The sequence below is a fragment of the Tamandua tetradactyla genome, chromosome 3 (genome assembly GCF_023851605.1).
Source record: "Tamandua tetradactyla isolate mTamTet1 chromosome 3, mTamTet1.pri, whole genome shotgun sequence".
Lineage (NCBI taxonomy): Eukaryota > Metazoa > Chordata > Mammalia > Pilosa > Myrmecophagidae > Tamandua > Tamandua tetradactyla.
Genome location: NC_135329.1, coordinates 201,877,888 through 201,892,561, shown reverse-complemented (window position 1 = coordinate 201,892,561; position 14,674 = coordinate 201,877,888). Strand labels below are relative to the sequence as shown.

The 14,674-nt window shown below is 37.7% G+C and overlaps 2 long non-coding RNA genes across 2 annotated transcripts in view; one reads left to right on the top strand and one right to left on the bottom strand.

Moving 5' to 3' along the window:
• LOC143676598 (uncharacterized) overlaps positions 1-1,436 on the bottom strand; it is a 30,302-nt gene extending 28,866 nt beyond the window's left edge. Inside the window, exon 1 of the long non-coding RNA XR_013172210.1 lies at positions 1,334-1,436. This is a non-coding gene — a long non-coding RNA (uncharacterized LOC143676598). The remainder of the gene's footprint in view (positions 1-1,333) is intronic.
• Positions 1,437-1,523: 87 nt separating this feature from the next.
• LOC143678166 (uncharacterized) overlaps positions 1,524-14,674 on the top strand; it is a 48,705-nt gene continuing 35,554 nt past the window's right edge. Inside the window, exons 1-3 of the long non-coding RNA XR_013173096.1 lie at positions 1,524-1,699; positions 13,878-13,954; positions 14,147-14,224. This is a non-coding gene — a long non-coding RNA (uncharacterized LOC143678166). The remainder of the gene's footprint in view (positions 1,700-13,877; positions 13,955-14,146; positions 14,225-14,674) is intronic.

Here is a 14,674-nt window from a genome sequence, read left to right as displayed (position 1 = left end):
GGGTCTTGATTAGCTTACTGGAATCCTTTATAAGAGGAAGCATTTTGGAGAGAGGCTCTTTAGAACGATGAAAAAGCCACAGCAGAGCCTTGAGAACCACATAATCCACTAGCCAGAGACCTTTGGAGATGAAGAAGGAAAATGCCCCTAGGGGAGCTTCATAAAACAAGAAGCTGGGAGACAAAGCTGGCAGGTGTCACCATGTGACTTAATTTGGACATTTCTATAGATTTGCTTTAATGTGGACCATTTCACAGCCTTAGAACTGTAAACTTACAACTTAATAAAATTTCCCTTTTAAAAGCCATTCCATTTCTAGTATATCACATTCTGGCAGCTAGCAAACTAGAACAGTACTGTTGATGCCTTGATTTGGACATTTTTACAACCTCAAAATGGTCAACTTGTAAGTTAATAAATCTCCACTGAAAAGCCAACCCAATTCTGGTATACTGCATTTTGTCAGTTTTAGCAAACTAAAAAGCCTCTAAATGGTCCACAAAGCACATTCACTAACTCAAAGACAATAACAGCTTTCCTCCCCTTTGCCTTTACTTTCAACTGGTTAAGTGCTCTGCTTGCTCTCGCCATGGGAATGCTAAAATAAAAGTGCTAAGTGAAGAGTACTTGCTCTAACTAATATCTCTCTTTCACTGACTTTCAGAAATCAGACAGCCAAGATATACTTGAAGGAAAGGAAATAGAAGATACTCGAACAATGCCAGCAAGGCATAGCACTTCATTTAACAGGACTCAGGATTCTTAACAGCCTTTTAGTGTCCTGTCAGGACTTTCCAAGCAACTGAGGAGCCCACCCAATTTAAAACGTCTTTCTTTATTTTTTTAATCTTGTAACTACATTATTTCAAAAATCATTTACCTGTTTGCATTTTTATGAGATTTTTAATAGACATTTTTCTGTTGTCCTGGAATTGATATCTAGGGCTTTAACTTCAGGATGAAGTGGCACAAAGGTGGCCAGATATTCCCATAACAGGAAAAAAAATTCCTCACCCCTCCGTCCCTTCTACCCAAACCACAAACCCCATTAAAATCAGTCCCTTACTCCAGCTTCAGTTTGTATAAGCCAAGCACTGGCAGAGAGCAGTTCCCTCTGGTTTTTTCCCCACCACACACACGAACACAAAAGTAATAAAACATATTATTAGAAACTGAAGGGTTTGGGATTCTCATATACTAAACTAAGATAATAAGATTATACGTTATCCTCTGTCACTGATATTCTGAAAATGCCCATGGCAAAACAGTCTCCTCTGACTCTGCAGATTGATTCATCTTTCAAAGGACTCTGTGAAGCTATCATGGGACTTACCTGGACAACTTTTGCAATAACCTCTAAATGAAACCACCAAAGCACCCCTCTAAGGATCTGTAGCTTTTTAGTTCCAGGGAGAGTTTCACCTTCCAGTGTCAATGAAAACACAAATTCAGATTCAAAGTCCAGATGGTGGGTTGTTGTTTTTTGCTTTCATAACTCCCAAGCACACTATTTCCATGGGAGTGAACCATCCTGGATGGTCCATGCGCTGCATTTCACGGTGTTGAAGGTTGAAGGTTAACCATATGATTTTCTTTTTTTAAAACAGTGTTTTGTTTCCATTTTCCTGGCATGACACTGTCACGGAATTGTTGCCTACCCAGAGAGGAGACCAGCAGTAAACAAAAGGCCACATTGCAGGTAGGTAAGGGTTATAATCTTTTAATGTTGTCACTTTAAATTTGTTTCTAATGATGTCTTCTTCTCAAGGATTCGGATCACTTATTTCCTTTAATTATGACCTATTTCATGAACAGAATAAGCCTCAAGTAAGTGTACTTCTTTGCTGCAGATACCATCACTTGCCTAGGCTTCTGCAAAAGCCTCTGTAATCCTGCTTCAGCTCTTCCCCTTTCCCAGTCCTCTTTTCATGCAGCAGTCACTGTGTCCTAATCACCTTGAGCATTTGTTTAAAACTTTCATTTTCCTTAGGGTAAAACCTGAATTTAACAATATAACTTACAACATTTTCATTTTTCAAGACCTGCCCCTTCTCCAGCCTCCTTTTGCAACAATCCCTCCTGCATTTCCCATCACACCCTTCCACTCTACTCAATTGCACCTGTCAATTCTCCAAAAGGCCTTTGCCTGCGCTCTTTTCTCTGCCTAGGGGGCTTTTCTTCCTGTTCTTTGACTAAATCCCCTTGATCTTTCACGTTGTAATTTAAATGCAACTTCTTCAAAGAGGTCTTCCTTAACTAACTGACATTAATGCTCTGTGTCTCATTATTATCTTCCAAATTACCCTAAATTTTCCTTTAAAAGAAATTCTATTTATAAATTAACTTTTAAAATTTGTTCAGTGTCTAATTGTTATACTGAATAATAAAACCTCCTGGGTCAGAAACCACATCTATTCAGTTTATGTCTGTGTTTTGAGTGCTTTTCAGTGCCTGGTATATTAAAAGTGCACGGTAGATAGTTACTAAATAAGTGAACAAATAATTACATTAAAATATGTGACGTAACTTATTTTCAGTAGTACTTATGAAGTTCATAGTGCATTCTAGAATCATTGATCAGTAAAAGGAAAAAATCTTTTCAAAGATTTTCAGCTACTTCATCCTTTCAGCTCAAAATAATCACCACAATTTATTAGTTATGAAAGTATTAATAAAATGGAACTCTCAATCAGACAGCTGACTTGTCTGGACAACACCCAATTCTCTTATATTTAAGAACTTAATGCCTCTCCGGATAGAAATGGATGGGTGTACTGGTGATATTCCAGTGCGGCCAGACAGGATCTGTGTGAGGCTGGTTGCAGGCTGAATCTGAGAGGAAAGCATAGGATCAGCAGTCCCTGCTGGATACACACTGATATAGGAAGACAGCTTTAGCCAACCACTAGGTGGAAGCCCAGGGATTAAACATAAACATTATGGCAGAGAATGCCAATGCTGAGCAAACAAAGGCAAAAGGCTAGACACCATTCAGCAAATCTGCGCAATAGCATTTACTAGAATAAAGTAACAACAACAACAAAAAAGAGAACTAAGCAGGAGTGCAAGTCTTCTGTTATGATCTTATAACTAGCAGAACTAGGGTCAGATGCCAGAAGAGGGACTGGACCCCAAAATTTGGGCTGTGGAGCTTGTAAACATGGGCCCCTCTTCTGACGTGATCTGTGCTTGGAACTAACATCATTTAACCAGGTGGCAGAACTTTGGCTCCAGCTTAATTCCACTGGCTAAGCATGGACGCATGCAGCAACACCAGCTCCTACCCTGGTATAATCAGTGTGTTTGGTGCCAAGCCTTGTGTATACAATTTATAGAATGTAGCTGATGGATAACCTAATTCATCTAATTCAGAATACTTTTAGGATTGAGTATCTTAAACCCTTGATTGCAAATAGTGTTCATGGTGTCTTGTGAGTAAACTGTAGGGTATCACTCTTGGGCATGTTACCTCTTACCTCTTAGGTAGTGAGCCTCAATAAACCTCTTTTTTTCTCTTCTTCCTGGATACACAATTAGACTTTATTTCTCAGGCTCTCTGAGGTTATTTGTGGCCCCATAACTTAGTCTTAGAATGTCATCAAAAGTGTTATATGTTATTTCTACGTCTGGCTTCTATAAATTCTTGGGTGTTCCTCCACCTTTACTCATTGCCTGCTGATTTTAGACACTCTAGTGGAGAATTCCAAGGTTTTAAAAGGTAGAAGAGTCATACGATTTAAAGAACCTGACCTTGGAATGAGTATACTGAGTCATCTACTAATACACATCAAATTTTATATGAGCAAGAAATAAACTTTTTATTTATTAAACTATTGAGATTTGGATCACTGCATGTTACAGCAGCTAATGTTGCTTCCTCTAATACACATATAAAATAAGAATCAGGTGGTCAGAGATGCATAGAAAGCTAGATAGAACGTGAAATACATAGAAGATCATGCCCACTTTTTGAAGATGGACAGATTCTACTGGTTTAAAAAACCGAGAGTCACTTGCTCATTTATGAGCTTTATATTCTCAATTCTAAAACTAAGGACATACATTTCGACACTGAAAATCTACTGTATCCTTATCTATTTAAAGGAATAGCATAGCAAAACATCCATTCCCTTTCTCTACCCAGTACCTCACCCAATATCTCACCCATTTCAAAGCCAGGTCAACACTGGTACGTACGTACAAATGTTCCTCATTAAGTACATCAACCCAACATTGATTAAACCTCTACTATGTGCTGGCGCTGCTAAATGCTGAGACTGCAAAATGTAGTAAGATAAGCTCATTGCCTTCAAGGATGTGAGAACCTATTGTGAGATACACAAGAGTAAATAAAGGATTCTAACAATGTGTACTACAATTGAGGTTCATACAAGGCAAAAAAGGAGAAAATGATCTGTTTCCTTGAGGGGCCAGGATGTTCTGGGGTCTAGAAGGCTAAAGAGAATATGAGATATTTGACCCAGATGGGAAAGGATGTGCTTATGTTCCTGGTTACTGGAAGGGTCTTTGAAAGAGAGGGAATTACATGGACAAAGACACAAAGATGCAAAACTCACGTGTTTTCAGGAAAAGGCAAATTGTTTTGTATAACTAGAGGTTAAGGGGTAAAATATTGATCAGAAGCTGCAGGAGACCTTGGTCTCTTAATTGATTGGCTTCTTGCCTCCAAAGAGCTTGGCCTCCACCTGAGTCACCTGACCATTTCCAGGTTTATACCTCAAAATTGTCTCAGAAGCAATGTGCCGTTACTGCAATCTCTACTGCAAGTCTGTCGCCCTCAGATTACTTCCTACCTCTTCAGTTTACCTACCTAAATACTTTACTCCCAGCAATTCAACTTCATTAAAACCTTAAACCCAATGATCCGTCCTCTCATTATCAATCAAGTCCCTCATGTTCTCATTTCCCTACTTATCCAGTTTAGATTTTATCATTTAAATTACAGCCAGTCCTTTGCTAGTAGCCTTAATTTGCTTATATCTCTCTCCCTTAATTGTACTTACCTACCAGAACCCCAGACTGTCTACATCCCAAAGCTGAAGATAGTAGAAAACACACACATACCCACACACACTGAACTGTGAAGATTGGTCATAAATGATCAGGAATTTTACTGCCTAAAAATTTTGTTTGAATTAGTCAATTCTGCCTTCTAAATCATATTTCCCATCTTCCCCTTCCTCATCAAACCTTCTACATTACCTCTCCCCATTGACCTTCAAAAGATAATTTTGCCTCAAAGATCATTGTAAAATACAGCTAGACATTCTTTATATCCCTCTACCTCATCCACCATTCTCTTTGCACTAGTTTCTATATGCAAAATGATTGCCAAAAGAAAGCTCTTCATTTGTGCTGAGGATCTCTATTCCTGATCCCCTCAATGACTTTGCTCTACAGTCATTTCTATCTCTCCTGCATTATCAGTTTCCCTTCACTATTAAGTCATTCTTAATAGAATGTAAATATTCAATAAAACTTTCCTTGACCACATGCGCCATTGAGCTAATGATTCCACGCAGTGTTTGGTTTCACAGTAAAAAGATATCATCTCCATATTTTTGCCTTATATTCATTCTCTCCCTAACTTGACCCAATTGCACTTTCATTTACACTACTCTTTTGAGTATGATTATTGAGTATTTAAATGCTAATGTCTATGTTCTAATCATGCTTGTCTTTTAGTAACATTCAACAAAGTTGACCATTCCCTCCTTGAAATTCACTCTAGGTATCCATGAATCATACTCTCCTCATTTGCTGCAAACCTTACAGGCCAATCATTCTTGATTTCCTTGACTTTTTCCTCCACTTTTTGTTAGCCTTTAAATTTGTGGTAATCTGGGTCTTTGTATTGTGTCCTTTTCTCTATTAATATACTCTTCCTAGTTGATCTCCTTCAATCCTTTGGTTTTGAATGATATCCAGTACATATTAGTCCATAATGCATAGATACAACTCTACCTCCTTCCTGGAAGCTCAACTCTGTTTATTTACTCACTTAATAGTTCTAAATTCTGGAAATTTTGACCAATCATTTTCATTTTTTCTCCATACCTAATCCATCAGCAAGATTTATTCACTTGATCTTAAAAACATATTTCAAGTCCAAACATCTCTTTCCAACTTGTTGGCTATTCCCATACTAATCTCTCCACCATATTTTTGCACCTGGAATTCCACTACAGCTGTCCAACTTATCTCCCTGCTGCCATTTTGCACCACAGTTTCCACAAGGATCTTTTCAGAATATAAATTTAAATAATTTCATTTCCCACTTGAAACTTTCCAGTAACTTCCTAATCAAAAAATAATCCCAAAATTCCTTAGTGAGCTTTATAAAGTCCCATGATCTGTCTTTGCTTACTTCTCTGATATTATACTAGTCTCTGGCTCACTCTCCACACTTCAACTTACTGCCTTATTTCTGTCCTCAAACTTGCCAACTTTGCTTTTGTTATAGAACCTTTGCAAATGTTGTTCCCTCCACTGACAATGCTCTTCCCAAGTTTTTTTTTTTTTGTCCTTCCATTTATTCAGGTGTTAAATTAAATATCATTATTCATTTAATGATTTCCATGACTCCCAGATCCAATATAGACTAGCCATGTAATTAAACTCAATTCCATCATTCTATTTTATTTTTTTTACATAGAACTTAGCACTCTGTGTTTGTTCATTTGTTTTCTCCCTGCCCTAGAATGTAAGCTTCATTAGTGCTAGACGCTTTCCTGTTTCGTCCTTTTAGTATCTCTGGTGTCTAAAATATTGCCTATTGATACTCAACAAATATTTGTTGAACAAGTTAATGAAACCGGGTCAGTGAAGTTTGTTTCTACTCAGCTGACAGTGGAGGTCTAATGTCAGACTGAGGAATTTGGACTTTATCTGGTGAATGGTAGGAGATAAAAAGAGTTGTTATTCAGGTAGAAACATCATAAAAATTGTATCTTTTAATTATTTATTTTTATTGATGTATATCTTATATTCACATACCATGCAATCATCCAAAGCATACAATCAGTGCTTCACAATATCATTATATAGCTGTGCATTTATCATGACAATTTTTTTTATGAAAATAACATATATACAAAAAAAGCAATAAATTTCAAAGCATATCACAACAATTAGTTATAGAACTGATTTCAGAGTTTGGTATGGGTTACAATTCCACAATCTTAAGATTTTACTTCTAGCTGCTCTAAGATATGAGAGACTAAAACAAACATCAATATAATGATTTAACAATCATACTCATTTGTTAAACCCTACTTTCTCTGTATAATTCTACCATCACCTTTGATCTTTCTCCCACTCTTTAAGTGTATTTAGGCTATGCCCATTCTAACTGTTTCATGTTAGAAGAGGCTGTCAGTAATATGGGACAACAGGGTGGAGCTAGTTGATGTTCTAGAGATGCTGGCCACTCTGCATTTCAGGACTTGTCTGGTCCAGGGACCTATCTGGAGGCTGTAGTTTTCTGGAAAGTTACCCTTGAGCATGAAACCTTTGAGGAATCCTATAAAATGCCTGCCCTAGGTGTTCTTTGGGATTGGCAGGGATGGTTTTGGTTGGGGTTTGGCAAGTTTTGATAGGTAGCAATGTCTAATTGAAGCTTATGTAAGAGTGACCTCCAGAGTAGCCTCTTGACTCTATTTGAACTCTCTTAGCCACTGTTACCTTATTTGTTATACTTCTTTTTCTCCTTTTGCTCAGGATGGCATTTTGATCCAATGGTACCAGGGCCAGGATCATTCCTGGCAGTTATCTCCCACACTGCCAGAGAGACTTTCACTTCTGGATATCATGTACCATCTAGGGGAGAGGGCAATGATTTCACTTGCAGAGTTGGGCTTAAAGAAAGAGAGGCCAGATCTTAGCAACAAAAGAGGTCCTCCAGAAGTAACTCATAAGAGCTTATTTTAAAGATATACTCAGGGAGTTGAATGGAACATAGATCACAGAAAGCAGAGCTGGGGGCATGGTGTGATGGTTTGAAGCTGTATGCACCCCAGAAAAGATCATGTTCTTAAAGCTAATCCATTCCTCTGGGTATGGGTCCATTGTAAGGATCTTAAGTTGAGGTGTGACCCACCTCATTCAGGGTAGGTCTTAATCCTTTTACTAGTGTCCTTTATAAGAGATGAAATACAGAGAGGCTGAGAAAGAAAAGCTAGAGAAGCTGATAGAGAAGGACACATCTCAAATGAACAGAAAACACAAAAACATAGAGAGGTGTCCAGAATCTGAAAGCAATGAAAACGAGAGAGTAGGAAGAGATCAGCACATGTGTCTTGTGGATTGCCTGTAGCTTGTTGTTGGAGAGAAAGCATAGCCTCTTGATACCTTCCTCGATTTGGACATTTTCATGGTCTCAGAACTGTAAACTTGTAAGTTGATCAAACCCATTGTAAAAGCAAATCCATTTTTGGTATATTGCATTTCAGCAACTGTAGCAAACTAAAAGACATGCAATTAGTTAGAAGATGACAATAATAGACTATGCAGAAGACCAGACAATGACAGTATCAGTGAGAAGAGAAAGAATTTGAGAACAATGAAGATGACTAAGGAAGGAGAAATAACAAAAAAGACTTATTGGATGTGATGAATAATGAAGAGGTAAGAAGGTGAAATGGACCCCAAGTTTTTTACTTGAATAATTATGAATAAGAATGTTGGTGGTAGGAAGGTTTGGGAGAAAAATAATGAGTTCAACTTAGGCAGTTTGATTTACAAGTGCTGGTAAGACATGTGTATGAGATGGCAAGAGACAGTTGTATACATTTATGTTCTAGTTTTCTAGCTTCCAGAATGCAATATATCAGAAACAGAACAGCTTTTAAAAAGGGGAACTTATTAGGGTTCAAGTTTATGATTCTAATGCCACAAAAATGTCCCATTTAAGCAAGGCTATAGAAATGTCCAATCTAAGGCATCCAAGGGAAGATACCTTGGTTCAAGAGGGCCGATGAAGTTCAGGGTTTCTTATTCTCAACTGGAAAGGTACATGGAGAACATGGAGACATCTGCTAGCTTTCTCTCCAGGATTCTTCTCCTGGTTCTCTTGTTGCTCTTTCTCTCTCTACAAAATGCTTTCTCTTTCAAAGGATTCCAGTAAACTAATCAAGACCCACCTGGAATGGGAGTAGTCATAACTCCATGGAAGCCATCTAATCACAGTTACCACCCACAATTGGGTGGGTCACATTTCTATGGGAACAATCAAGAAGCTTTCAGCCACCAATATTGAATGAGGATTAAAGGACATGGCTTCTCTAGGATACATAATCCTTTCAAATGAAGATAATTTGTAACTGAGAAAATAGATAAGAAGCAGAGATAAAATTACTGAGCTATCTGCATATAATCTCATTCTCCTACTCAGTTTTTTACAAATGCAATGGGCCACTGTTCTTGTTGCATTTTGTGGCCCTCAGATGTATTAAGTTTGAAACAAGCTTGAGAACTACTGGGCTTGGAATGATACATGAAGATCAAGGAAATAACCCTGGAAAAGAGAACAATTTTAAGAGTTGGCACACAAAGAGGGGCTTGGAAAGGAGATTAAGACATATCATTGCAAGATGTAAGATAAACAAATGAAAAAATAAAAACAGAATGAAATGTCCCTTAAACTATGGGACTTGAAATGTTCAAGAAAGCAGTAATGGTCAACAGTATTAGATACTGATAAACCAAGCAAGACAAATGCTTAGAGATTACTATTGAATTTGACAATTGGCAGACATTCATGATCCTGGTGAGAGGAGCCAAATTTTATGGTGAATTTATGAGTGAATGGAAAATGGGGATAAAGGATGTTGATAACTCTTTTAAGAAGTTTGGGCTGGGAAATGTATGAGTGGTGCTGTCCTAAGTATGATGAAAACGTTGTTTATCCTACTATTTTTAGATGACATTGAAAGAAACGAAGTTCAAGATCTGTGGGACAGAATGGTAAGGGATGAGATGGGAGAGTCTGGCAGCAGCATCACAATCCCATGCATGTAGAGTCTCAGCTAAAAGTGCAGGCATCCAACTGAAAGTTTTACTGCATGATGAAGGGATTATATTTTAATTTAAGACAAATCACTATAAAGTATTGTGGCCAATAATTTAGGAAAGAGCAAACTGATGACAGAAAACCAGTTAGTTGTGGTAATATAAATGAAAAACAATGAACTAGAACCATGGTGTTAAGAGAAGAAGAACAGAGATGGAAATGAAAAAAATAGTTGTGTGGAAGATCAATATGAACTTTTGATGGATTTGGGGTAGAAAGGAATGAAATGGAAAATGCTTAGAGACCTACAGTTTTCTAACTTGAGTGATTAGGCTAATGATGTTACAATTAATCAAAAAAAGAAATAGTGGAAGAGGAGCCAAAATAAAGGAAAAGTAACTAATTCAAGGTAAGACACATTGAAACTGGTTCAAAAGGACTTTATATATGAATGGTCAAGGAAATATGGGGAAGGAGCTCAATAGGAAGAGTTGATACAGTACGTATATTGGACATTGGTAAATGGTTCTGTGGGAAGTCATGGACTTAGATAAGAGGCATCTAGAGTGAAAAAAAGAGACAAATATTGGGACAGAATTATGGGTGATTTATTTGAATAGAAGTTAAAGGAAGAAGTATCTATAAAGAAGACTGGAATGCCCTGATGAGAGAGGAAGGAAGGAAACTAAGAGAGATAAGCATCAAGACCCATTATACCTGATGCAGTTTCAATGATCAGTGAGTAGTTATTAAGTTCAATTGACATGATGATATAAAGTAGAATCAAGAAAGACTAATACGATCAAGACAATCAAGTTAAATGTAAGTTCAGAAATGTCCGCTCTGCATATTGGAGATCATTGGGTATCTTATTAATCAATTTTTAAAATTGTGGTCAGATGCAAACAAAGTTTCAGTGGATTAAAATTGAAAAGATTGTAGGAAATTTATGGCAAATTGTGTCAAATAGTCTTTTTGGACATTTTCTGGAACATTATGCTCTTCTTAATCTTGAAATAATTTTTAGAGACTCAGTAAATATTTAGACTTCTTAGACAATTCGTGATAATATGAATTTCATGTCTCCTACATTTCTCTAAAGGACATTTCATAAGTAGATCAATAAACGGTGGAACAGGGTTCTAACACAAGTCTACCATAATGGACTTATGTAAGTGTGCCTTATCAGACACTAAGCATTGCCAGATCACTTTGGACCCATGTTTAAATTTATTTTATCAAATAACTACAACTGGCATTGATGGAAGACTTACTTCTTGCCGTCCATTGTTTATATATGTATTATCTCATTTAATCTTCACATCATTTAAGCAGTGAGTACTAATATTATTTTTATAATATAAATGATGAAACTAAGGTGCAGAGGTAGAGAAATCCTCTCATAGTGGCCCAGCTGATATGTGGTAGAGTTAGGTTTTGCCATACTGTCTGAGAATTACTCCTGTGAGCTTAACCACTGCTCACTTTCTCTTGCAATTTCACTCATTCCTTTGTGATTTTTTTTACATAAGCAGATGCTGCATAGAAAAATTAATAAGGTAAGTCAGGAAGGAAAGTAAAATGTGTTGCTCTTATACCTCAATTCTAGCAACCAACACGAGACAATTGCGATAGTTCAGTTGTCATCTTCACCAAGTGATGGTGCCCCATTGTTCTGTTGCTGTGGACTTAAATCATCAGTATATGAAATTCATCCATGGCTGATTACATCTGCAGTCAGCTAAGGGAAGTGCCTTCCACAATTAGCTGGAGGCTTAAAAGACAGAGGGCAGAAAAGCCCCCAGCAGCTCAGCATACCTCATCTCAGCACTTGGAGTTCAGACCTGGAGATCTGGAGATGCAGAAACAAATACCTCCAAGGAAAGCCATTTGAAGCCAGAAGCCAGGAGGAAAGCTGATTTAGTCTGTCAAAGCTGTCAGAATGTGACACACCAGAGATGGATTGTTTTTTTTTTTTTTTTTTTTTTTTTGCATGGGTGGGCACCAGGAATCAAACCTCGGTCTCCAGCATGGTAGGCAAGAACTCTGCCTGCTGAGCCACCATGGCCTGCCCTGATTGGCTTTTAATAAAAGGGGATTCATTTACTTAAAAACTTACAGTTCTTCAGAAGAAAGGCAGCTAACTTTCATCTGAGATTCTCTCTTACATGAGAAGGCACAGGGTGACGTCTGCTGGCCTTCTCTTCAGGCCTCTGGGTTCCAACAGCTTTCCCTGCGTTGATTCCTTTCTGCATCCCCACATTTCTGGGCTGAGCTGCAAGTGCTGAGATGAGGTATGCTGGGCTGCTTGGGCTGCGCTGCATTGAGCTCTCTTCTGAACTCTCTCTTTTGAGCCTCCAGCTAATTAAATTAAACATCACTCATTGTGGAAGGAACTCCCCTTAGCTGCAGATGTTATCAGCCAGAGATGAGTTTCACATGCTAATGGTTCAAGTGCACAGCACCAGAACTCGACACCATCATCTGGCCAAGTTGACATCTGAACCTAACTACCACAGAAGCCCAGCAGATGTCCACTATGTGCCTTCCCATGTGACAGAAAAAGCCAGCGGAAATCCAGCTGACTTTCCTCTAAGAACTATAAATTTTGTAACTAAATAAACCCCTCATTAAAAGCTGATCCATCAATGGTGTGTTACATTCTGGCAGCTTTAGCAAGCTAAAACAACAATTAAAAAATAACCAAGTCATTCATTTCACCAAGACAAGTTAAGATTCTGAAAATCTCTTGTATTGTGGCTGGTCAAATTCATTTATGCATTTGTTGGGAGCATTGCTATGTTAGAAATTTTCCAAACAAGGTAATTTTATACGCCAGGACTTATCAATGGGTGTTCAAAATATCAATTTTTCCAGAATTGAATTCTTCATATTTTTGCAAACATTGCAACTTATTTGAAACACTATTTTTTTTTTAGCACTTTTGGCTTAAATTCCAAAATTCCACTCTTACCTTGCTTTAGATCAATCTGTTTAACATCCTGGAATACTCATTCAATAGTAGGATCTTATCGGTAGACCATGATTTTTAGAATTTACTGAGAAATATTTAACCAGCATTTTCTAAATATTTATCATACTGATGCAGTAATAACAGTAGGGTAATTAGACAAAGGTAGAATAACTAATCACATTGCTACATATTCCACACAGCTACATCCAGATATTTTTAAAAATTCCACTGATCATTTGATCTCTAACTCTGATAAATCTTTTGTAGAAAAACAGAGGTAATAGGAAAATATCCTTGGAAAGTATCTCCCTAGTTGCTATTTCCTTGTGTAATTTGATTTATTATTATAGCTATATATTATCTATCATCACCTATCTGTCAAATGCTACCAGATGCAGCATATATGGGATAGGAAGAAGGACATTAGAAGTGAGTGTGGTTTCAGCTGTATCTATCCATTCAGAAACAAAACTGATCCAGGATCATCACAGCTTGCACTGTGTGGTGGAACTGATTAGCTGCAGACGATGCATGATGGAATCAAGTGGTTGTCTTAGGTTTCTACTGGTCACTATGCCACTCAGCTATAGGCTGACAAGCTCCACTGTAGTGCCAAGAATGGAGCTGCTACTGATTGCCCACAGTTTCGAATGTGTAGTCATAGCCATGGTATAAAATCTTAGCATCAATATTAAGAAAGAACTAGACATCATTCCTGAAAGTGCTACTGGAATTCCAAACCCAGAGATGAAATGTGCTTATATAATTTTTCAGTATCTAATTAATCTCTATGGCCTTCATAGAGCCTCCCCTTATTCCCTATAGCAGAAACAATGCTAGGTGATTCTTTACTTCATTTCATTTTCTTTGTAGGCACACAGGAGGACTACATTTTGCAGTCTGACTCCCTTTATTGAATTCTGGCCAGGAGGATGCACAAGGGATATAAGGTTAAGAAAACATTTTATATCACAAAGTTTAAAATGAAATGTTCCTATGTATTTTATAAAACCATACTTAGCATCTCTTGATTAGGAGAATATGCTGAGTCTTAGTAGGAGATAGTTGATAAAATATGTGAGTCAAGGTGTTTCTAATCTTCTAAAAACAGGCATTTTTTTTTTTTTTTTTTTTTTGCACAGGCAGGTACCAGGAATCGAACCCGGTGTCAGCATGGCAGGCAAGAAATCTGCCTGCTGAGCCACCATGGCCCGCCCCAGGTACATATTTTTGATCTCTTAGTTAATAGTTTTTCTGCTAAAATTATATCTCAAACCCAAATATTCAGATAATATTCATAAAATTTTGAACTATGGATGTTCTTATCTGGATTGAGGCTATGGGACCTTCCCATAAGCTCAGGAACTCGGAGACATGGGACACTGAATTGGGACAGGAAACCAGAGCATGGATGCTACTTAAGGTCAAAGGAAACAAAAGTGTTTTGTATTGGGTTGTTTTACTTGAACAGATGGAACTGTGGAGAAGGACAGTGATAACTGAGGAGGTTCCCAAGAGCAGACGGAGGATGAATTTTATGCATAAATCAACCATCCGAGGCTGGGTTGATCCTGGGTCCAGCACACCATTTAGCTCCTCTTCTGGAGTCTAGCAAATGCGAGGTGACTCCCGTGTCCAATCTGGAGCCCATGCGGCAGCATCTCGGTGAC